At 36.6% G+C, this 22283-nt stretch overlaps 1 long non-coding RNA gene across 6 annotated transcripts; it reads left to right on the forward strand.

Moving 5' to 3' along the window:
* Window positions 1–5349: 5349 nt before the first annotated feature.
* Window positions 5350–16389, forward strand: LOC135199261 (uncharacterized). 6 transcript variants are annotated; one of them, XR_010310997.1, is made up of 9 exons: window positions 5350–5411; window positions 5612–5648; window positions 5843–5928; window positions 7275–7388; window positions 8507–8593; window positions 9884–9980; window positions 10144–10185; window positions 12949–13006; window positions 16133–16389. It is a non-coding gene; the product is annotated as an uncharacterized LOC135199261 (long non-coding RNA). The 6 variants fall into 6 exon arrangements; XR_010310992.1 differs by having other exon boundaries at window positions 12949–16389; XR_010310996.1 differs by lacking the exon at window positions 10144–10185.
* Window positions 16390–22283: the final 5894 nt, after the last annotated feature.

The following is a 22283-nucleotide window of genomic DNA, read 5'->3' on the forward strand; positions in this document are numbered from 1 at the left end:
AGCAAGGCGCAGGAGTGGTCTGCTGTTGAAACTACTAAGGCTAAGTTGCCCCAAAGGCAAGATATAAGTTAGTCCTTTTTTTATCATTTCTTTACTGGTTTTCCATGAATTTTTCCTGGAATCTTTCTGCTCTTTTTTGTTGTGCAACTCTAAATTGAAATACCCAGTCCCTTTCTTTTTTGTTTATTTGTTTTGAACTTTATGTGTTAGTTTTGGTCTTATTACGCAAAAATATTTTTGTTGGCCATACATTTAAATATTCATATAATTTATAGGTTTATGGTAGTCCTTTAGCAATTTTTTTTGTTTGACAGTGGATTTCATTCTTTACATCATTAGAAGTCTTTTTTAATTTTATTTGCTCTGAAGATCGATAGGTATGGTGAATTCATGGTCTTCTCATTTCCAGTCTTTTTGTAGGGTAATGAAATAAATAGAGCTTTATTGCAAATCGTGGATTTAGACCTTATTAGATATTCAAATTTAATTCCATGGGCAATGCATGCCTTATTTTCCAAAATCTGGTCCCACAGGCTCATCAGGGGTCCATACCTGGTGAAAATTATGCCGAAACCTATAAAATGCAAGTCGTTTTTACATTGGAATATAGTTTGAGAACGTTTAAATATGAACTGTTTTCCACTGGATCAGCAATGGGTCATACTAAGTATTACTGGAGTCTCTCGTTTGAGATTTTCGTAATCTTTGGAACTCTTTTTGGTATAATACTAAAGAGTATGAAACCTTAATAAAAATGGGCAAACATACTGTCATTGAAAAATGTGAAAGAAATAGTATGTACTTGAGGAAGAAATGGCTGGGAAACTTTGACCATTCGTTGGTAAATGATTAGGAATGTTTTCTGAGGGTGGTTTGTTAAAACAGGCCCATTCGTAGTTTTTTAGGCAAATTGAGTAAGGAAGAACAAAGAAGTGAAATACTGTTTCTGTTTGTGTAGATATTTAGATTTGTAAATTCATATAAGAGTTTTGAGGACATTAAATAATACTGTTTTCCATGGATCAGGAAATTAGTTCATACTAGTATTATTGGAGGCACTTGAAACTTTTCATAATCCTTTGAGAACTTTTGGTGTGTATTGGAGTGTATGAGTATTTGTCATCTTGGTCATGTAATTAGATTTTTATTAATATTATTAGTTAAATATTGAATGCTTTTAAATGAATGTAAAACATTTTTTTGTTGTTCCAGCGCGGTAGGGGCATCTGAGGCCTCCGTTAGGCTCCCCGTCGCCTCATACGACGATCCGAAGTCTCCGAAGTCTCGGGAAGACTTCCAACCAACTATGGCTGCCGAAGTCTTTGGGTGCGGCTTGCCGGCTTCTCTACAAGGCATGGACTGGACCTGGCCGGGTTTTAGAGCAAATACTTCCTACGGGGTAAGTTTTTCTGGTCGGGTATTTGAACAAAATCCTGGTAATTTTACCTAGAAAAGTAGTTTTGAGGTAAGTATTGCTAGGAAAATACCAAGAAAAAATTACTAACGAGTTTTGGTATATTAGTCTTGTTAGTTTTTGTAGGTGGTGCGAGTGACTTTTCTCTTCAGCCCCCTCCACCCTGGGTGGCTTTAGTTTTTTTTTTTTTTTTTTTTTTTTTCCTCCTCCAAAATATGAACTTTTTCTTATGGGTAATTTTTTTATTCGGTTCAGCATCTGTACTTTTTGTCAGTTAACGTAATTGTTAAGTTTGTTTTTTATTCCTTGATTCCTCCCTTTTTTCTTTTATGCAGACTATTAGACCTACTTCTATGGTGTTAACGGGGTTTTTTTTTATTTTTTTGAGAAGTCGTGGGTTGAACTGTGAGTTGTCGGTGTGAGGTCGGGCCTGACCATTGGATGCTCTGGACCACGTGGAACATTTCTTCAGTCTGTGTGTAAAACTTTACTCAGGGCCCCCCCCCCCCCCCTCCCCCTCCACCCTGGGTGGCCGAGGGATACTGTATCCATGCCATTGGGATGATTTAACAGTCAAAGTTTAAAGATAGTAATGAACAATAATTTGCGTTTTAACAGGTTGGTAACAGTATACCTGAATGAAAATTCGAAAACAATATTTTACATGAAATTCTAAGACTAAGATAATAATTTTTTAATTATTTTTTAAGGAGAAAATGGGCAGGAGTTTGGGTAATTAAACATGTGAACTTCCATCTCCTTCCTTATCCTGAAAGTCAGGGTGTGCTACTTGAAGAGGTGGGAGGAAACCTTTGGTGCAACTTTGGCATATCAAGTGGGTTTTTTTTTTAAAACGGAAATAATAAGGGAACGGGGTTTATAGAGTAATTCCGTGTGGTGCAATGATTTTGGGAAGGATTAGTCAAGTAAAACCTTTATTCTTTTCCCAGAGGAATAATTTAAATGAGGTAAGTTATGTATTGCTGAATGGTATCGTATTGGTAACCAGTTCTTAATTGATTGGTTACAAGGTGGGAGCGTTCTAAGCAGTGTTTTGTATTGAAACCATTCGGTTTATTAAGGACTTCTTTGAAAATTGATGGTTCAGTTTGTCTCATGAGAGTTTATGAGAAACGTTTGATGTTGGGAATGCGCACGCCCAACTGAAACAATCTCCTGGTAAAAAATATGAAAGAAATCACCCGAGGTCAATAACCTTTATTTCTTCTTTGCAGTTGCAGAGAAAACTCCAAATGAGGGTCACTTTGGTTGGTATTGATAGTAATTGGCCATCATGGTAATAAAGATAAGAAACCGTAAGGTATCTGAAACGAAGTTTGTGTTCGGAATATAAAGAATTTGTTTTCCGGGTATACCCAGATGAACGAACATCTTGTCGAAGAAACATTGGGTGTATGTTATTGTTTTGCCAACGCCAGTGAACATCCTTATTTATTTGCAAAGGAGGAGGTGAAATATGTACGTATATGGTAAAAACACGGTTTGGTTGATCCAAGTAACCAAGCCTGTGTACGCTTTTTAAAGGAAGGGTGTCGGTTTATATTGATAGACTATTTAATGATGATTTGGGACCCACTCATTTAAAGAGCTTTATCAAGGGCCTTATTTTTGAGGTAATTGATGGGAAAGTGGAATTATCGAAAGCGAAGGTTTGAAAGGGAAGGGATTCTTGCCAGAGGGCTTGAACGGATATTAAGGTGTTTATCAGCAGTATCGTTTCTAGAGTTACTGGTGTGGCTAGAATTGATAAACTTAAGAATGGTCCTAATGATTAATTTGTTAGGTTAATAGGATGAAGGTTAAATAGATTGAATTCCTCGTTTGAATTTTTTGGCAATGTTAGTTTTTAACATGAAGGTGGGGGTGAATGTGTTATAATGCGGTTTGAAATTAATCCAGTTGTTTCAGGTAAGAGATGGTATTGTAACGTTTTTGGTGGGATCAATAAATGGTAGTGTTTGATTGTTTAACGTTTCTTATAGGTACCAGGGTTGTGTGTAGTATATAGGTATAGGGATTTGGTTATTTGGGTGGATGGTACAACACGGTTATTAAATTCGTGCATTAGGGTTAGCTAATTTAAGACTACTTTGTTGAATGATTTGCTACTAACTCGATGGGCATTCCTGTTTTATTTCAGGTGGTGTATTTTTGAAGTTTCGGCACATGAACTTGGGGTGGTTTTTTGTTGTTTTTTTTTTTCTTCCGTGTTTCAGTCTGGGATGTTTATGTAATAATTTGGAAGGCACCCTTTATATAGCACAGGCCCTATTGTTTGCCCAATGTGTTTTATAATAAGCAAGTGTGAAACTAATCATGTGTGTTAAAATGTATGTTGAAAATAGTTTATTCGCTTACTGATATGGTGGGAATCCAGATTAGGAGCAGTGTAGCTCTTAAATTATCCACTTACGTGAGAGCCTTTTGAAAAACTCTTAGGTTGTTTGAAAATGTATTTGGGTTGGTTGGTTATTGATTGGGCTTTTTGTGTTGTAGATTGCCCCACCCTTGATATAATTAATTAATTTTATTTTTTTTATTTCGGTGCCTTGTTTGTAATTCTGCACCCTTGTTCCTGACCTCATCCCCCCCGCCCTTCTTTTTTTATATAATAAAGCCCGATTTTTTATTTTTTTTTGATAATTTCTTTCTTGGGGGTTTATACAGTTTTTTCATTTTGCAGGATTTGTATGGAAGTCTTTTGTGTTTTGTTTTAGTGTGTTGGCAATTCCTATTAAAGTTGGGTTGACATTGATTTTTTCCCCTTGCGTTTCAGTAAGGTATAACTTTTGTGGATTTACAGATTCAGATAACATTTCTGTCTTGAAAGCCTTCTGTTTCAGTAAAGTCTAATTGGTTCTAAATATATTTATAAGTTTTTTTTGTGGCATTAGATGGTACAGGTTGATTTGTTTGTTTCTGAGGACATCTTCAAGTAAGGGTGACAAATGTTTCTGCGAGTTAATAGGTGCAAATGTTGTAAACATTGCCAACATATTAGATAAGGGCTTAGGCTAAACGTATAACTATTTGTATTTTCAAATTGTAGCTTGCAAAGAACCATATCGGAGTAAGGTTTACTGAACTAAAACTTTTTTCAGAATTTGTGACAGCTCCCTACCTTTGAAGACTTTTTTGGTGTTCTTGTTCTAAGTTATAGACTGTATTTTATAAAAAAAACAATCTGGTTTTTGTTCTTTTTCTCAACCCATCCCCATTTAGTAGTTTATGGTTGTATGTTTATATAATATGAAAATTAACATTGAAGTGAAAGTTGTTTTTACAGCACATTCCTTTGAACTTTACCACTAAAACCTTTTCTCTGCCGTTTATTTCAAAGAATCTGGTATGTCGCCCCAACCTTGGTGGGAGACCAGCGTTAAACGGGAAGGTCGTCCTAGAAAATAAAATAATCAATATGCCGAGTAGGGGGCAAAGTAAAGTTTTTCTGAACGACATCTCGAGTTTAAAGGTTTGTTGATTGCTTGGGTGAAAGTACGGAAGTCAACAAAGATTAACCTGAAGGAAACCAGCTACGGGAATCCGACTGACTGCCTGGCAGTGCATTCCATTAGAAACTGAATTAGAAGTAAGTAGTCCCTTCATGCCAAACCCCCCCCCCCCCCCCCTTTTTTTTTTGCCCCTTTTTTTTTTTTTTTTTTTTATTTACATTATTCTTTCTTGATTTTTTTTTTTTTTTTTTACATTATTCTTTCTTGATTGGAGATGTAGAAAATATGGAATCTTTTTGTGTTTTAGTGTGTTGAATTCTATTGTTTATTTGGGTGATTCATTTTTGCCTAGTGTTCAGTAAAGTATATTTGATTTAGAGATTCAGGTATCATTTTTGTCCTGAAGCCTTGTATTCAGGAAAAGTATAATTGTTTTTCTAAAAAAATTTTTTTTTGTATATTTATAGGTTCAGGTTTCATTTCTGTGTGAGGACATCTTCAAGTAAGGGTGACATGTTTCTCAGGTATAGGCCAAATGTAATTAGTTTGAATCTCCTTTTAACTTTGTACTGATATATTTTTGGTAATAGAAAAAATTCACTGAACTTCTCAAACATTGCCAACATATTAGATAAGGGCTAGGCTAAACGTAGTAATATTTTTATTTTCATTTTAGCTTGCAAAAAACCACATTGAGTAAGTATACGCAAAACACTTTTTTCAGAATCTGACAGCTCCTACCTTGAGCTGGTATTCTGCTTGTAAGTATAAACTGTTTTATAAAAAAAAAACTTCTTTTTCAACCCATCCCCATTTGGTATTTGTATTATATGTGTATATATATATATATATATATATAATATAAAATTAGTGAAAATATTTGTTACAGCACACTTCTTGAATTTCAGCTAATGTTTCTCTTCTTTGATTTCAGAATTCTCTGCCTTGATTTCAGAATCTGGTATGTAGCACCTGTGGGAGACCAGCGGATAAACGGGAAGGTCGTCCCAGGCAATAGAATAATCAGAGCCAGGTGTTAACGTGAGTTTCTGAAGACATCTCAAGTTTAAGGTTGATTGCTTGGTGAAAGTCTAGTCACAGATTACCTGAAGGAACAACTACAGGAACTGAATTAGAATAGTAGTAGTCCATCATGCAAGACCCCAAAATTCAGCAGACCTCCCTCCCCCCTTTAATAATTCACTTTCTTGGTGCCATAAATGTTGGAAAAAAGTATGCTTACCGTTCATTCCTGCTTGTTTCCTGGCCAGAATTACTCGGAGATATTTCTAAATTGACGTTGTCTAACTCCACCCCCTTGAAGTTGTTTGTTGCAGAATTTGCCAATTGTTCAACTTTAGGGTAGAGGTTCACTATCTAACCTTTTATCACTTGAGTTTGGTCTTTTCAATATTTTACAGCCTTACTCTATGATAATTCTAATGGCTAACCTGCATATTTCAAAGTTTGGTCTTTTCAATATTTTAAAGCCTTACTCTATGATAATTCTAATGGCTAACCTGCATATTTCAAAATGTTAGCCATTTCTCTCTTGGTATATAGCTTGTTTTCTTAACATTGTAACTTTTTCTTACTAATTTTCACCCTTTCCACTTGATGTTAATAATAATGATTATTATTTCCAGACCTCTGGAGTCCTGTTTAGATATAACTTGAATTTTTTTTTCTTTTTTTTTTTTATAACGAAACTAAATAGACACCATTCACGAAACTCCATATGAGACTGCACAAAGTATACAAAATCTTCACTAAGTAATTACGCTTTATCAGTTTAGTTGGGAAATGTCCTCATTGCTTTTTACTGTACCCTTGGCCTGAATTTCCCACGTGGTATATTTCTTTTTTACCATTTTCGTAACGACTTTCAGTTTTTCTGTTGGTCTTTATATTCCTTTTTGAGGACATACGGATTGTCCCTTCTTATCAAACGATGTAGCTGCACTGGAGCTGGAGTCTTATCACATCACCCGTCTGTGTCGATTGATTTTCAGACCTTGCATAACTCAAATTAACTTTATTTATTGCATGGGCTCGTTATGAGGCATGTAAGGAGGCAACTGCCAGGTAAGTCTCTCTCTCTGATCTCTCTCTCTCTCTCTCTCTCATCTCTCTCTATCTCGTCTCTCTCTCTCACACATGAGGGTGTATAAGATGTGACGAGGAGAGCATCTTTTCAAAGATATGAAGGGGGACTACAGAGACCTTTGGCTTAGGCTTCGTACCTCACTCACAGCCGTTACCTGATTCTCGTCCTCTCTCTCTCTCGTCTTCTCACTCTCTTCTCTCTCTCTCTCCTCTCTCTCTCTCAAATATAGTTACAGCACATTTCTTGAACATCAGCTAATGTTTCTCTGCTTTGATTTCAGAGTATGGTATGTAGCACCTCCGGAGACCATCGGATAAACGGGAAGGTCGTCCCAGGCAATAGAATAATCAGAGCCAGTTGGCAAAGTAAGTTTCTGAGGACACCTAGAGGCAAAGTAAGTTGAGGACATCTCAAGTTTGAAGGTTGATTGCTTTGTAAAAGTCGAGCCACAGAATACCTGAAGGAACGGCTACAGGAACTGACTGACTGACAGTGCATTCCTTAAAAACTGAACAAGAATAGTAGTAGTCCATTATGCAAGACCCCAAAATTCAGTAGACCCCCTTTCCCTTTTAATAATTCACTTTCTTGGTGCCAAAAGTGTGCGAAAAAGTATGCCTACCTTTCATTCCTGCTGGTTTCTTGGTCAGCATTTACCTGGAGACATTTCAAAATTGACCCTGACATTTCAAAATTGACCCTGTCAAACACCACCCCGTTGAAGTTGTTTGTTGCAGAATTTGCCAGCTGTGCAACTTTGAGGTAGAGGTTCACTATCTAACCCTTTATCACTTTTGTGTTTGCTGCTTTTCAATATTTTACAACCCCTTCTCTCGCATATTGGCCGTCGCGTGTGGTATTTGAGCTCTTATGTTTTTAATTTTCTTGTTATACTTTTTTCTTTGTTTGTGTTATGATTTTTTTTTTGCTATTACATGACTAACATCATTTTCGTATGTATGCGATGTACCACAGTATACGGGCTAGGAGAGTACCAGTACTATGTAGGTCAGACGAAAAAGAACAAAACCTTTTGCACTTAAAATGAGAGTTTCGCATTATTAAATACAATAGTCATTTGCTTTATTGAACACACACACACACACACACACACACACACACACACACACACACACACACACACACACACACACACACCACCACCAGAATGACATCTAGAGGTATTAAAGATAAGCCAATGAAGATTGAACTTAATAATGATTTATGCGTTGAGCTTTGGGTGAAAGAGCTCTGTCGGAAATAATTCTTATAAGTTAAAATAATTGAGGAATTATCCAAAATGATTAAAACTAAAGTAGATAATGTAGGGCATAAGGTTTTGGGAACGTCGTTCAATGTGAGACCATATTTTTGTGGTTGATGGCTTTCCTTAATGACATACTGTATCTATGCTTCTCATGTATTCTCAGGGTGTTGCTGTATTTATGGTTCTCATCCTCCATCCTTTGGTTATTACTCTTATAAAAGCATCGGCTTTTCCTTCCTCCCCAGGATGTTGACGGAGTCATTGCCGAGTCGGGGTGGACTGTAGAGGGTATATATATACCTAGAGGTGCGATCTCGAATTGAATCTATTTTGTAAGTAATCAGTGAGTGTTTAGCCAGTCTGTAAGGTTTTCATAAATGTTTTGTGAATGTTTGTGTAAGTAATCAGTGAATGTTTAGTTTGTGTCTTGTGAATGTTATTGATTAGTTTTGAGTGTTCAGTGAGTGTTTAGAGTTGAGTAAAAATGTTGATTACATAAGCAATAAGTGAATGTTTAGTGAGCTAAGTGTTTAGTGAATTAATGATCGATAAGTATGTTTAGTGAGTATTTAGAAATTAGTGAAATTCAGTCAGTGGTTAGGCTTTAGTGAATTAGTGAGTATTCATTGAATGTTTGGTAAATGTCTTATGATTAATCGTGTGTGGTTAGCGAATGTTTAGTGTGTGTATTTTTTGTATATTGAGTAATGAATGGATGTTCATTCACTGTTAATTGAGTGTTTAGGGTTTTAATGAACATTTGGCATTTAGTGAGTATTTAGCATTCAATGAGTTATGGGTTTAGTGTGTAGGGATTAATTACTTTGTGTATGTCTAGTGCTAAGTGAATGCTTAGTAATTGTTTGGTGTTTAATGAAGTTTAGGAATAAGTGAGTGTTTAGTAAATGGTTACTGGGTGTTTGAGGTATAGTGAAGTGATTAGTGTTTTATGAGTGTTTGGTGTGCCTAGTGTATAGTAATTGTGTCTAGTGAGTGTGATTTGTGTAGTAACTGTGGATTTTTATTGAGTGAAAGTGCATTGTGAATGTTAGTGTTTAGTCAATGCACTTTACTGTTTAGTTAGTCCTATTATCCACCTGGACAATTTGAGATCTCCCCTGTATAGCTGTTGGGAGATGTTTATACATGTATAGAGGTAGGGATATTTGGTAATCATTGCCCCTCTGAATATCTTTTTGAATTAGTTTTTAAGGCGAGTACCACCATGATTATTTTTTTAAGAGGGTTAAGGCATTCCTTACTTTATCTTATGCAAGTTTAGGACCACTGCTTTATTTTATGCAAGGTTAGGACCACCACGGTTAGGTAGGAGGGTTAAGGCTTTTCTTACTTGATCATACGCCCGTGAGCAGAGTTTGGGTTTGGAGCAACTGTGGGAGAGGATACAATATTTAATTTGGTGTTGCTTACCAAACTCTTCCCCTCACCCCCGTAGGTCATTCAATATGAAGGATTTTTTTTTTTTTACACTCTCTCTCTCTCTCTCTCTCTCTCTCTCTCTCTCTCTCTCTCTCTCTCTCTCTCTCTCTCTCTCTCTCTCACTCATATAATATGCCTATATTTGGCCTCCCTTATTTTTTAATTGCTTTTTCTCTTCACAGTTGAATATAAAAAAAACCGTTGGAAGACCAAGGGCCTTGATATCAAGTCTGCCTAATGCGAGTAGGCCTATAATAATAAATCCCCTTTCATTCAAAGGTAAGAAACGGCGTAGTTTTATGGTATTTAAGCTCTTGTATATTTTCTTATACGTATAGGTTTTTCGTGTTACTTATGAAGTTTCGCTATTACATGACTAACATCACTCGGTAATAATCGAACATCACTCTTACTATCAAAAGTATTGCGCTTGTGTTGACAGTTTCCTACTTACGGGAAGGAGAACTTCACGCACGCATTAAATGTAAGTTCGAAGTATAATCAATTTTTTTCTAATAATTTTTCTGCAATGTCTGCTGTGTTCATTTCTCTCACATTTAAAATCATTTGTATATGTGTGTATATACTGTTTGAAAATATATGTATTTAATGAATTACACGATTCTCTCTCTCTCTCTCTCTCTCTCTCTCTCTCTCTCTCTCTCTCTCTCTCTCTCTCTCTCTCTCTCTCTCAGGTGTGCGAAGGGATGGCAATGAACCCATGTTAATTAAATAAGATTAGTGTGATATTGGGAATATGCCATTCTTTTAGGGTTACCCCATGACTCGGGAAGCGTGGATTTTTTTGTCTGTGTTTTCCTGAATGCCTAATGGCTGATTTCTGTTCAGAATTAGCAAAACGGGTCAGCATTCCTTATAGTTATTCCCTGTACTTATGCGTTCTCTCTCTGTACTTATGCGTTCTCTCTCTCTAAGTTGAGAACTTGAATTAGTTTTATTGTGTGTGTGAGAGATATATTAAATGGACCGAGTTCTCTCTGTCTCTGAACAGCAATCTTCTGTGATGCCTTCGTCGGCCAGTCACCAACCACAATCGTTTCCATTCTACAACACAACCCCGCCCCCGTTCCCCCTCAGACTTTGAGACACCCCTGAACACTTGCTCAGCCAAGAAAGTTGAAAGTTACCTATTACTAATATTGTGACAGAATTCAAGATTCGAATGAATTTTTCTCATATTTAAACCATTCTTATCACTTTGATGAACATCTAAATCGTGCATTTATAACCTACATCTCGAAAGGAGACAGACAGACGAAGCAGTTTTGTTTTCTGTTGCCATACTTGGTATTTCAAACTTAGAATTTTTTTGTTTTTATTATTATTTCACACGGGGAGCAACGGTGTCATAATAACTGTTCACTGGTCACCGTACACAGTAGCCCATTTCCTACACAAAGTAACGTATAATTATATAATTAACAAATATGCACTTCAAGAAAACCCTGACACAAAACGTACATGCATGTGCACATGCCCATTGCTGTTGACCTGATTTTATCTGTTATCGTCTTTGTTATTTCATGGTTTAGTTGTTAATGTTATTCAGAAGATGAAGAAACCCATTTATATAGAAACTTCCAAAGATTAGCATCACTATTATAATTATTGTTAATATTATCCAAAGATTATTGTCATTATTATAATTATTGTAAAACCAAACAAAAACTTCTTTCAGTTTTCTTCTGAAGATTGAAAAGAAACCCACAAAATCACTTTGTAACTTGTTTACTTCTGTAAATACCTGGAAGTAAACAAGTTACAAGTGATTTTTTGGGTTTCTTTTTCAATTACTGTTAATGTTATTATTAGCTACAGCAAGGGAAGAGGTGTAAGGTTAAACTTATTGGTTCTACTTGTGGACGAATGAAAAAAAAAAATTTTTTTTTGTGTTCGGGCGGGGGGGGGGGTGTGTGTTTTGTTAAAGTGGCTATTTTCCTACGAGATAGTGTAATATAATAATAATAATAGTGTAATATTATAACGTCAGGTATTTCCTTTCTTAAAACTAGAAACTGAGTATTGGTTGTATGTTCATCCAATAGATGGCGTTGGTTGTCCATTCTATCATCCTTGGGTGTTGTTTGCATTCGCTTTAATAGATGGCGTTGGTTGTTCTGTTTGTTATTTTAGTGTCCTTGGTATTACTTATCGTGACACACTACCTTGCCTTGCCACGCCTTGCCTTGCTTGACATTGTTGCCTAATGGTGTCTTGTCTGTTTGACATCTTGTCTTAACTTGTATGGCCTGTTGGATGTACCATTTTACGTACCTGGTGCAAGATCTGTCATCATGGATCTACCATTTTCAGCCATCTAGACAATTTCAAGAATGTACCCACATTCTAAACCACTACGTACCATCTTCAGCCGTCTAGATAATTTCAAGAGTGTACCCACATTCCAACCTACGTGTCATCTATTACTATTACAAGTTATTCTATTTATTGAATAAATTAATAATTTTTATAATTCTTTTTACTTGATACCAGTCTAGCCAAAGTGTTATGTAACAAGCGCCTAATATATTTCCATCTATGCAAATAAAAGCTTGACAAATAATAATAAACTTCATTTCTACGGTACGTTGAGTCTATGTTGGTCTACAGTGAGGACAGCGTCCTTATAGTTAGTGTTCTAAAGCCTTATTCCAACCGGAATTTAGCTGCTAGATTGGATTCCAACTGGAATTTTAGGTACTATACTAGATTGCAACCGGAATTTTAGGTACTAGACTGGATTGCAACTGGAATTTTAGGTACTTGATATAATTTTAGGTCTAAACCATTCTCTCTCTCTCTCTCTCTCTCTCTCTCTCTCTCTCTCTCTCTCTCTCTCTCTCTCTCTCTCTCTTTTATTCCCACTTTACCATACTCTGGTCAGATTAGTGTTTAATTTCGACTTTACCATAAAATATCAAAATAAGCCTATACATCTTTAGAAAGCTTTTTATCCCCTTGGACTAATCCATTATGGTTATGCCTATATATATGATTAGCAGTTTTTGACTTTGAAAAATAGCCCAGTAACCGGGATCAGTTGATGCAGTGTGCGATGCAATGTGGATGTTAGGTATAATTTAGTCGTCAGAGGTCGTGTTAATGGTAGATAGTTAACGTTATCGTTATGTGTGAGAGAGAGAATGAATGAATTATAAAAGTGAGGGAATTTTAACATTTGCCGATTATGTCACTTTGTAATTTTTAAAATATGATTCCTTTTTAGGGTAGTAGAGCTCCGCCCTCACGACTACTGGAGGGAGGACTGCACGCACTCATTCAGTGTAAGTTTAAGTGATCCAATTATAATAATATTTTCCAATCATGTTTGCAATGTCTGCTGTGTTCATCACACAATCTCTTCGTCTTCCCTTCTTCCTTCTACCCCGCACTTCCCTTTCCATCGTATGTCTTCCAGCATGATGTTCTTCTCTTCGTAACAGGTGTCCAAACCATCGAAGCCTTCCCTCCTGTATTTTCTTATATATTTTAACTATCTTTGGCGACAAATAAACAGGGCGTAGTGGAAAGGTTCCACCAAACCCTGAAATCTATTCTTACAAAAGTACTGCTATGAGCAAGGAGAGGATTTGGGATAAAGGGCTTCCCTTTGCTCTCTCTGCTATACGTAATCATCCAAATTGTTCCACGGGTATCTCTGTTCGAGTTGATTTTTGGATACTAAACTATGGTCCTCTAGAAATTTTCCTTGAATTGTTGACAAAGAATTGATTAAGAGTTTAATCATAAAGAATTGAATGTGGGCGAGTTCTTTGAGGACCTGAGAAGGAGATTATCGACAGCCTGGAAATTTGCCCAGGATCATTGAGAATTGTCTAGGGCCTCAATGAAGGGAAATTATGATAAAAGTAATGCACGTTCGTTTGAGCCAGATGAGGTTAGGTAGTGAGTACGTACAGACGCGGACAATTTTCTGGAACCTTGGAAGGTACACCGGAAATAATCTGATGTTAAATATGAAGTGGAAGCTTTTGGGACCAAACGGAAAGTGCCGGATATTCCATATCTAGACAAGCAAAGTCCTTATCGATTAAATCCATTAAAGCGAGATATTGTCGAGGAGGAGATAAAGTTATGTTGGAGCATGATTTAATTAGACCTTCGGTAAGTCCTTGGAGTTCACCTTTGAACTTGGTAAGAAACCTGACGGGCAGTTTCGCATGTGTATGGACTTCTGCAAGGTCAAGGTGAATATCAATATTAAGAATGACTTTCCCTTTGCCACGTATCGAGGACTGTCTTGATCGGATAGGGAACTGCTAAAAAAGTGGGTTATTGGCAGGTTCCCCTATCTAATTGAGCTCGTGAGATTTACGCTTTTGTTTAATGCCCTTTGGGATGAAGAACCCAGCGTTTGATGAACAGTTATTTGTGGTAAGTTTTGACTGTTCCCCAGGAAGGATTGGTGGTAGTGGAGGCGAAGTAAATCAAATCGCCTACTAATCTCTCTTCGTGATTACGATAAATATATTAAGCCAGGATGTCTGTGAGCATTCTGGAAATTTTGTGGTCCTGGGTGGGTTCCCTGATACAGCGGTTTCTGCTCCTTTGGTGGAAGTAAGTGCATTCTTCCCAGGGTATCACAAGGTGACAGAATTGGCAGTGGAAAAGCTCCCCATCCCTTCAGCTTGCAGAATGAGGATAAACTAAACTCCGTAGCAATTATTACTCAGCTTACAGATTGAGGATAAATTAAACTTGAGTAGTTTAGAGGTATCGGTGGGTCTCCAAGTAGTTTAGAGGTAGAGACCCGGGGTCTGTAGGTGGTGGTAGTAGCAGTGGAAATAGTATTAGTTTTGTAAATCTGATAATTAATCCTGATTGTGACTATAAGTTTTATTGAAGCTCTGAAAGCTGAATAGAATTATGAAAAGAGGGTACGGATTATTTAATAAAACCAAGGTTCTGTGAATAGAGGTTTGATGTAGGTTTAGTTGTCCTAGTGATTGTGGTACCTACAAAATATCAGAATGATGAAGTCCTTAGGTTAGCACATGAGGAATTACTAAAGCCCCTTTGCATACAAATCCTGCGATTGGAGAGCCTTTTGCAGAGATTGTGTTGTGGTTGGGCCATTTCCCAGAATTGAATCTGGATTTACTAATCTTTGTTCATAAGCAAATAAACCTTCGGTCTTGAAATTTTGTCATTTTAACTATATTGGACAGTCAGGTTTCCAGAACTTTTCGTATGAGGAAAATTACAGCGTAGGTGGTTTCCAGGTATGGGTTGTCTCATGAAATTCAAACAGATTGTGGCACGAATTTCACGAGCAAGATGTATTTCGAAGTAAATGTGCTGAAGTGGTCATTGCATCAGCACATTACCAGTGTACCTTACCACCCAGAGTGTCTGGCCTAGTGCTAGTGGAAAAGGTCCACCAAATCCTTAAATTTGAGTTGATATTTGGACACTCAGTACACGTGGTCCTCTTGAAGTATTCCATGAATTGAATCATAAGAATTGAATGTGGGTGAGTTTGTCAAGGACCTTGGGGAGGTTATCAGCTGCCTGGAAATTTTCCCAGGATAATTTAGAATCGTCTCTGGCCTCGATGAAGGAAAATAATGATAAGAAAATTAAGGCAGGCTCGTTTGAGCCAGGTGAGTTTCTTTAGTTAGAGAGTACAGACTGAATTTTCCGGCCTAGGTTATTATAAAGGGCCTTGGAAGGTACCCCGTAAATTGTCTGATGTCAACTATGACGTGGAAGCTCCTAGGATCAAACGAAAGTGCTGGATATTCTATATCAAAATACAGGCAAAGTCCTTATTGATTAAATCCAGTAAAGCGTGATATTGTCGAGTTGGAAATTGATTAGACCTTCGGTGAAGTCCTTGAAGTTACTCGATACCGCAAGGTCAATGCTAATACTAATACTCCCTTTGCCACGTATCGAGGACTCTTAATCGGATACGGTCTGATAAGTGTATAACTAAAGTCGATCATTTAAAAAAGTTATTGCCAGGTTCCCCCTATCTTGATCGAGCTCGCAAGATATCCGCATTGTGATGCCCTTTGGTCTTTACGAATGTAACGTAATGCCCTGTGGGAAGAAGAACATTTGGTAATTTGCCAAGGGACAAAAATGTGAGAGATACTTGTTACAAAACTCACAACAGTATTGATGTCTTAACGGTTAAGTAATTTTTTTTTTCTCTTCTCACCTCGCCCTTCTCATTTCTTCTTCGTAGTGTTATGATTGAGTGGTAGAAAAAAAGCTGTTCTATTTTTAAAATACATGTGTCTTTGAGGGAGGAGGAAGGTATAAAATTAACTTAATTTATTGATTTTCCTTTTTAGAAGTCCTTTTATCAGCCTCCTCCCGTTGCCAACTACCTAATTATCGCGTTAACGAATTTTTTTTTCTCCAATTGCGGTGGAACCAAGTGCTGTAAGTGGAGGCATTTCAAAGTGACTATTGGTCTCAAGCCCTTTGAAGGTATACCCGCCTGAAGATATGAGGAAGACCCTGACATGTTTTCCCGACAACTGTTGGTCTCAAGACCTTGAAAGATTACCCCCCTGAAGATTTGAGGAAGATCTCCTGACACGTAGGAGTTTCATTTCGTATTTTCATCTTTTGTATGAGTCATTCTACAACGTCAAATATCAGTTTTTCCATCACCAAATTAAACGGGTATCGACTGCTGTTTAAGGCTTTTTCTTTTACCCTCTTGTCAAAACAAACACTAAAGATATAAATCTACTTCGTTTCTTTTACCCTCTCAAAAAACTAGATTAAAAAGTAAACTTCCTTAAACAATTTCGACAACTGTTGGTCTCAAGACCTTGAAAGATTACCCCCCTGAAGATTTGAGGAAGATCTCCTGACACGTAGGAGTTTCATTTCGTATTTTCATCTTTTGTATGAGTCATTCTACAACGTCAAATATCAGTTTTTCCATCATCAAATTAAACTGGTATCGACTGCTGTTTAAGGCTTTTTCTTTTACCCTCTTGTCAAAACAAACACTAAAGATATAAATCTTCGTTTCTTTTACCCTCAAAAAACTAGATTAAAAAGTAAACTTCCTTAAACAATTTGAAATTCCTTATACAATTTGAATGAGAAAAAGTAAGCATTCCTCTGTAGTACTGAAATCAGTGGCGACCCTTTGGAGAAGGAAATAATATAGCATTGTTCTTTGAGTCGCCTGTTTTTATAGTGAAACTTACGCACGTAAGCCAGTGTCTGCAACTTCGATCATGGCTTTAAAGGTAACTAAGAAGGGATTAGAAAAATGGAAAATTACAAACTTGTTTCGTTCTACATATTCAAGGGGCAATCTTATTTTTTCTCGAACGAACAAGAGTAATTTTATTTCTTTAAAGCGACAATTCCTGCATATATGTGACAGTTTCTACTTCATGGTATGTCTGGTCTCGAATCTTTGCATATTACTGCTGTGAAAGTTGCAAACCTTTCGTGAATAACTGCTGTATACCTTTTCCTAGCAAGGATTTTGCGTTAATTAGCATTTTCCGCTCTGTGGCTTCCTTGGCACCAGTGCCTCCACTTTTGCCCAAAAACACGTCCGTCTATCAGTCCTCAAAAAGCAAACGGAAACTTACACTAAGACTGGGCTCAAACTCATTTAGGCGGTGCACTGTGGGCATTACTAAAGGTTGGGGTGAACGATTTCTCTTGTTCTCGCAAGAAATAAAATAAGTTGGAAGCAAATATGTTTACGAACTATAACTTTATTTCCCATGGAAACTATAAGAATGAAAAAGTGGCTAAACTCTTCAGTGTGCAAAATCATATTACATTGAAACTGAAAAAGAAAGCTATAACGCTACAGTGTAAAGTCATAATGATGAACTTGACCTGTTCCTGTACACGAAATGGAGAAAGATATTCAAATTAATGACTGGACGTCTCTGGCCGATCACAATTATAATTGGTAATAATTCTTTTGTTAATTTTATTGTTAATATGACCGCTTTTTATCATAATTTACCAGCCGCTGACTGTTGCTAAATAGTTAATTATATATATAGATATATATATATATATATATATATATATATATATATAATATTAATGTATATTGTATATATTACTTATTATTAATTTTCTTTACAGCGTGTTATACCAGAATAGAGCTACGTATATCTTCTCTGTTTATCGTAAACACAAATTCTAAAGTAGCCTCAAATATAATAAGCACTTTTCAATGATACATGCAAAGTTCTTTGCCTAAGACAACATAAATATACTTTTAAATATGACAAATAGTAAAAAAAAAAAAAAAAACGTAATTCAAAGACCAGCACTAAGTATTTTGAAAAAATTATTGCTATCATTAAAGTTATTAATATTGGCATCCCAGATCCGAAGCTGGTAGCATAGTATTTTTAATTTATAGACTAATATCGTGTGTATAAACACCCAATAAACACAGTCTTGCTAGAGGTTGAATGAGTGATTCTCTGGGATTCCAAAGTTTCCACGTAAATGCTGGTGCAATGGCATTGCAAAAGTAATTATACATTCGTTAGATATGTGTGGTTACGTGATATCTCTCTCTCTCTCTCTCTCTCTCTCTCTCTCTCTCTCTCTCTCTCTCTCTCTCTCTCTCTCTCTCTCATCGAAAATCATAGTGGCGTGCTGGATTATACTGTTGAGTGTAGATGTGTAATAAAAGTGGAACTGTCTAAACTACGCGCACACCCAAGTAAACACGACGTACGCTCCCACACAGAAACTTACAAGGGTGTGCGAAACGTACACGGGTGTGCGAGCGGCCGGACGCACTCGTACACGCCCATTCCTGAACAACCCACTTGACTCCGAAGCAGTTACTATCCCGAGCTGGACACATTCCCTGGGCCAGCCTGATGTCCTGTGGGTGCTGGGCGGGGGATTCCGGAATCTTGGTTAAACTAGCAATAGATAAACACCCAAGCCTTTCGTCTTGAGACCAGAGAGACAGAGATAGATTCATTTCTCCCTCCTTAAGAGAAATGTTTGTTGTAAATGTGAAACTTGAATTGTACAAGACGTCCGTTATTTATTAAGTCTCTCTCTCTCTCTCTCTCTCTCCTCTCTCTCTCTCTCTCTGAGGGACCGACGTTTAATGTTATTTGAATGTGACATGGTAACAGACCACGAGTTGTTTATGCGAAAATTATTGCAAAAACATTTATAACGTTCTTAGTGTTATGGCATCAGATGACATCTCCATGCTCAGTACTGCAGTTAAAAAGGTTGACAGGAGTCTCGCTAACGATGTATAGGCCTAAATTATATCCTTGCAATCATTTTCTAATAACAAATGCTTTGTTTGGACTCGTCACTGGAACTGAAAGGTAAATTTGCGGACAAGCCAAATGAAAACTCCATACCTGATTAGAAAAGTTATGATAATCATAATGGAATAATGAAGTAGACAATAGCTAATGAAAGTAGAGCGAACGGTAGAGTCAAGCTTACAATTATACTAACTAAAGTCAACAAACCTTTTTCAAGACATTTGACATTTTCAGTTTATGAATTCTTGATTCTGCTAAGAGGTCGCGATATATTGCGCAATGTCTACTGTGTTTGATCAAGAATAACTCATACGGGCATGACCGATGAGATCTAAGAATTTTCTGCCTTTTAATTTATTTGTCAAAAATTATAATATATACAGGAATGCACATCTGTAGTATTTCAACAGCTACTGAACAAGAAGAGATTCGGTGCAACTTCAACTTTGAAAGTCTGAAGATACTAAGCCTGTGAAAGTCTGAAGATACTAAGCCTGTTTATATACAAGCACTGATGGTCACATGAGGAATGAGACGAGTTTTGGCAAGTTCCAGGCATTTCGAGTTTTTCATGTTATTTTCCATGTCGCCAAAGGCAAGACAATTATTTGTTTATTGTAATTGTTTGCTACTACAATTAACCGTCATGAATGACTGAAAAACCATAGACATAAAACGCACCTCCCTCGGCGACCCACAAACTAATTTGTTCTTAGACAAAATAATGTAAGAGATATTATACTGCGTGAATATAATCCGTAACGTCACATCACTCCTAAAATAAGGACTTCCTTGGCCTGCCACCACGGTGGCCGCGAGTTCGAATCTCGGGCATTCCAATGAGGTGTGAGAGATGTGTATTTCTGGTGATAGAAGTTCACTCTCGATGTGGTAAGGAAGTCGCGTAAAGCCGTTGGTCCCGTTGCTGAATAACCACTGGTTCCATGCAACGTAAAAACACCATACCAACAAACAAACAATTAAATTAATGATCTCTTGTGGAACTAACTCCTCTTGGTTATGAATGTAATGGCGACATATTTGCTTTATTAATTTAAGAAATTAAAAAAAATTGTCATTAGTATATTTTTTCTATAGCTAATTTCGTTATGTTTAAGTTACTGATCTCGGGGAACTAACTCCTCTTGAGTTATGAATATGATGGCGATAAATTTGTTTTATTAATTTAAGAAATTTTAAAAAAACCAAAAAAATACGTCATTAGTATATTTATTCCTGTAGCTATTTAGTTATATTTACGTTACTGATCTCTTATGGAGCTAACTCCTCATGAGTTATGAATATAATGGCAACATATTTGTTTTATTAATTTCAGAAATAAAAATAAAAATAAAAACAGGACTGGACTGAGCGCGCGCACTTCCTTTTCGGATTTCTTTCAGCAGGAAGAACTCATTCATATTTCATTGTGTCACGAATAACAAATTTTGCCAGGGTATGATTTGCCAACGACGGTCAAAGGGAACGGGAAGTATTTTTAAATACCTTAAAAAGTTTTTCATTTTTATTTTTTTTTACGATTTCGATTTCACAGCTCAGGAATTACTTTTTTTTTTTTTTTTTTTTTTTTTTTTTTTACGATTTCGATTTCACAGCAGCTCAGGTTTCATACCATAAAAAAATACCATGTAGTACTGTTATGTTACATCTGTAATTTTGACCAAGTTTAGGAGGATGATTTTATTAGTAATAATGTGTTTTCGCCCTAATATTTTATGTATCTGATGATTTTTATGTAAAGTACTTTTAATGGGTATTTAGATATAAATTTATGTGTGTGTTACTTTAATCAGCAGATTGGTTTAAAGTTTTTAAAACATTTTATGTATATTTTAATCCAGTGCACATTGTAAGAATACCCACGGTAATATTGTGGAATAAAGGTATTATTATATGTAATTGCATTAAACAATGAAATAAAGGCTGCAACATCTAGAGACACTGGATGTTTGTGAAATGTCTCCATAAGGGCTTGCGTGAAGGAAATGGCTCGGTACCAACCAATCTGTTTTAATCAATTTGTACAGAATACGAATTATTATTAAACATTCAAGATAGTTCTCAGTATATCAGAAATTTGTAACTATAATCACTCTCAGTTGCAGTGGAATTACTGAATGTTTTTGAGATATTTTTCCTGGTCTGTGACACGACAACGGAAAGATGTATGTGTATTAAATATTTTCTGGTAACAGAAGTTCACTCAACGTGGTTCGGAAGTCACGTAAAGCCGTTGTCCCATTGTTGAATAAACACTGGTTCCATGCAACGTAAAAGCACCATACAAACAAACAAACAAGCAACAGATAGATGTAACCAGGGGAGTTTTGACAACCAGTGCTAAGAGGATTATGAATAAAAGCTCGGGTCTTCATAACAATGTAACAAACTAAGATTGGTGTTTTTCATTGGCTCATAGGTACTAAATATATAACTTAAGGAATGATATAGTCGAAAACCTCTGCAATTGTAGACTTATTCATCACATAATCATTTGTATCGAACCCCTTTTCCTAAGGAGTGATTAATGTAGATATTTTCTCACAGGCATTTCGCTTTAAGGGCTAAAGGCATTTCTATTCAATTCGTTTCAGTACATCCATGAAGTCGATTCGATGCAACTCTGGTCTTTCGGTAGCTCGGTCAAGACATTGAATTGCCCAACAAAAACAGAAAAAAAGTAACTGTAACCAATTGAGGTCACAGCGTGTAACAAAACCCACCTTCTCTCTTAACTTTCAAGACTTGAATTCAAGTCCAAATACAGACTTAATGATTAAGTAAACCCAATTCCTCAACAGAGAACGTACAGTCGGCCACACATATAAGTAAACACATTTCAGCCACAAGGGCTGGACGATCTGGTAACACTGGAACTGTGCCTCCAGACGCACGATGAAACCCGCCCCTCCACCGTGGCCACCGCCCTCCACACGTCTTCCCCAAACATTTTTCCCTCCAACCTTCATTCCCACCCTTTCAAGCACACGTTTATAACTTCTGCTCCCTCTCTCTAATTTCTCCCTGTTTCCGACAGAAGAATTAACTCGGTTTTCTTGGCGCTCTCTTGTAATAATGGATTTAGCTATCTACCAATAAAAGCCTTGTCTATCAAATAACAGCATACCTACTACTCTTTAATTATAAATTATAATATCAACAGCCGCTTCCAAATTCTTATTATTACAAAAACAACTAGCATCAGATCGTATACGACCTTACGTAACTCAAATAAGCATGCAGAAATAAAGAAGGCATAAGT

Source organism: Macrobrachium nipponense, chromosome 25 (genome assembly GCF_015104395.2).
Source record: "Macrobrachium nipponense isolate FS-2020 chromosome 25, ASM1510439v2, whole genome shotgun sequence".
In the NCBI taxonomy this organism is placed as follows: Eukaryota; Metazoa; Arthropoda; class Malacostraca; order Decapoda; family Palaemonidae; genus Macrobrachium; species Macrobrachium nipponense.